The following is a 3,834-nucleotide window of genomic DNA, read 5'->3' as shown; positions in this document are numbered from 1 at the left end:
GAGTTGAGGTTGCGTCGGCGAACGAGCGTTGGAAGGAAACAGAATTTGTCGCGGCGCGAGGTTTTGGGAGAGGGGCGGGGTTTGCAGTAGGTTTAGGCTTTGGAGGTTGATGAGTTAAATTTGGTTGGGCTGACGAACGTTGCGGAACTTTAGAGCAGCCTCGGAAGGTAGTGCAAGCCGCGGTGGCATGGTTACGTGCGCAGAAAGCGCAAGAGAAAGGAGCATGGCAGTAATTTGCCGTGTGGAAATATTTCAGGCAGCGACGGCACTAAGGAATGAGGTTCGACTGACTCTTGGATTCAACTCGAACGTTGAGGGCGGCGACATGCTTAATGTCGAAAATCGATTTTGCTGAGGGAGAAGAATTGTCCAGGTGGACGGCGACCAGAGGCCAGATGTTGTCCCCCTTCTTCATGCGATAAACTCGCTTGACGGAGGGGATTTTCCTCTGAAGTTCCTCGAGAATGGATTCTTCAGTGAGGGATTCAATTACACCTCTAATCACGACAACAAGATCTCTGTCCTGCTGCAGTTTATTAGTGGTGTAATCAATTTTGTTTTTTTTTTCAAGTTTAAGTGTGATAGCGCAGAAGCTATCAACGGAGGAGGGGTAGACGATTATAGCGTCTGATGAGTTTTTTGCAGACCGAATGGGGATGTCTGCCTTTAAAAGTGCTGAATGGATTTTCGGCCAGAGATCCTTCCGCAAGATACGGATAGGGGGAGGGCTCTTCTCTTTTACGATTGGCTCGTCGTCGTCGGAAGAGGAAGAAAGAATCGACTCATCGTCGGAGGGAGAGGGAGCCGCTGGTTTTGCGGGGCTTGGAAGAAGCTTGCGCTTTCTGCGCTTTGACATCACGGGACGGAAATCATCGAGGTCATCGGTCAAAGATTCGGGAGCAATTTGGAGTTGGAGGGTGTCCATGGCTTCAAGACCAACGTCTGGAGAAGACAAAGAAGAGTTTGAGGCGACCCGAGCAAGAGAGAATGACTCGAAAGTTTTTAATTCTAGACGCAATTCGGAGATGAAAGAAGCCATCTCGGCTTCAGAAAGATTAGCTGGGTTCGGTAGATTGAGTTTAGGCAAGGGGGCGGGAGAACCTCCATCCGAATGAAGGTCGAACATGTTTAGTTCAGTTTGCCCTGAAAAGGGCAGGTGCTTTAGGAGAACTCTGAGGGCAGTGCGTTAAGATCACTTCCTCGCGCGCGGTACACCAGTATCGATCAGTGTACCGATTGCGAGGGCCGGTGACTCGGTGAGACTCGGCCCGGGAGTTACTCCCACTCTCCGAATTTGTGGAAGCGCGGCCCAATCAAGTCATTTCCGCCAGCGTCGTCGTGGCGGCCGCCTAAGAATGCCTGATCGCTGCTCTCTCAACGTTACAAATAATTATTACTATAAGTCTTGTAAATCTGTCATGAATAAACCTTATAATTAACGGTATATGTCAGTTTAACTAAAAATGGAATAGTTCAATTTCCAGATAAAAGCTGTGATAAAAAATTGAATTGAACACGGAAAAAAAACGAATTTTCAACAAAAAAAATTAAATTTTCAAGGGAAAAGGTGAATTTTCGACCAAGAAAACTAATGATCTACAAAAAAGACAAGTTTTAAACAAAATACATGAATTTTCAAGCAAATTATTTAATTTATAGTCAAAAAGACGAATTATCTACAAAAAGTTGAATTTCTTAAAGGAAAAATATGAGTTTTCAATCAAAGAGTTAAACTTTTGTATTTTTGCAAACAATTGCATTTTTGACCAAAAATGATACATTTTCAACAAAAAGATAAAATTTCTACTGAAAAAGGTCAACTTAATTTTAATAGATTTTAAAATTTTAAAGTCAAAAAGAGTATTATCTACAAAAGTGCTGAATTTTTAACCTAATTTAAAGGAAAATAGTTGAATTTTCAACTATAATTATGAATCCTTAATACGAAAAAATTAATTTTTTTACTAAGTAGTTCAACTTTAAGTGAATAATCGAATTTTCCACCCAGAAAATTATGATTTTAATTTTTAACAATATAGTTGCATTTAAAAAAAACGATTTTGCAAACAAAAAATATTTACAGTTGATAATTCAACCGAAAATGTAATTTTTAATCAAAAAGTATAAGTTTTCCATTAAGCGATTTAATTTCTACAAAGAAAGACGAATTGTTAACAAAATACATGATTTTTTAACCAAAAGTGGTATAGGTTAATAGTCAGTTTCTAAAATGTATTTTCAACGAAAAAGATGAATCTTCTAATAAAAGAAATACAAATTTTAACAAAGTAGTTGAATTTTTGATAGAAAAGAGGACTTTTTTACAAAATAGTTACATTTTTAACAAAATAATTAATTTTTCAATCAAATAATTGAGTTTTTATCCAAACGAGATGAATTCCAAAATCATCAATTTCTTTAATTTCTTTCAAATGCGGATCAAGGTTTAAATAAGACTATTATAATGTAACATAATTATATATATAATAGTATTAATATTTAAATAATTTATATTTTATACTTGAAGTAACGTAACCTCAAAATATACGCATTAAAGAAGCGTGCAGATAGAGATATAAATAGAATCGCCGAAGAGTTCCGACTGGCAATCGTGCACCTTCGAGTTTTCAAATTCAGAAGAGGAGAAATGGGTTTCGCGCGCAACCCAGGCATTTATATCGTCTCCTACCATAATCACACGGACATAGACGTGTCATAGTATTGGACCACATCTCGTTTCAGATCTGGGATCACTGTGCTGTATTCCCACATTGGAACAGCTGTAGTCCCAGCAGTGTTGATACAGTAACGCTCCCTTTAGGCGGAAGCACGGAATCCCCACGCCGAGTTTCGCGCGGAGTTATACAGTCATAGTGTATACTTGAGGGGCAATTTCATTTTCTTTTGTGGTCTGCTACGTTTCCAAACACACGGGAAACGATCTGCTCACACGTTTAGTACTATAGCTTACTTAAATGTGGTATGGCCGCTGCACCAACCGTAGTGGTGGCGCTATGTTTCCACTAAGAAGACAGCTGCTTGCTCAAATTTTCTTCAGTGGGGGTACGCGAGAAATCGCGCTTTTGCTCGAGAGGTCGAGATTCCGTGGAACACCTCCAACCACTCGCCATCCCATCTACATGTATCATCTAACCCCGTCCGTGAGCCGCGTCTACGACCTATCTCTTTCCGTGAGAATGAAGTGGTAAGTGGAGAGGGAAGATTTCGTTTGTTTTTCCTCTCTCCTAAAAGTCCTGTCTATCGGGTCTCACTTTTCAGAGTAAGCCCCCTTTCTTCGGCGCACGTCACATATTTTAAATTTCTCTTTTAAAAAATCTATTCCACATTTAAAACTGATTAATAAAAATAATGATAAAAGAAATGCGACTAACTGTAAACTGTAGGTTTTATGAACACTTCCTATAGCAGAAAATTATTTTTTTGTCATAGGTGTTATTAGAGTATTTTTTTACTTGACTTGACTTTTATATGGCTTTGATTTTACTTCGACTTCTATACGGCGCATTTATGGAAGCTTTGCATAGCCCTTGTGAACCGAAGGAACCGAATGGAGCCTCGACAGAGTACCCTTAAAGACCCCATTGGGTCCCAATTCGGCTCCTTTTAAAAAAACTCAAAAAAACAGCAAGATCAACTTTTAAGGTGGCTTGGGCGCTTTTTAAAAAAATCACAGGCAGTTCTGAAAATTTGATATTATCGAAAAAAAATATGCTAGATCACTTTGCAAAAAAGAAATACTAAGGTTGACGATGAAATTATCGAAAAAAACGCTATTAAAAAGTTGTGATTTTAACATGTAGTCTTATGGGAGGG

This window comes from Belonocnema kinseyi, chromosome 4, assembly GCF_010883055.1.
Source record: "Belonocnema kinseyi isolate 2016_QV_RU_SX_M_011 chromosome 4, B_treatae_v1, whole genome shotgun sequence".
Taxonomy (NCBI): Eukaryota; Metazoa; Arthropoda; class Insecta; order Hymenoptera; family Cynipidae; genus Belonocnema; species Belonocnema kinseyi.
This window is presented reverse-complemented; position numbering follows the sequence as displayed.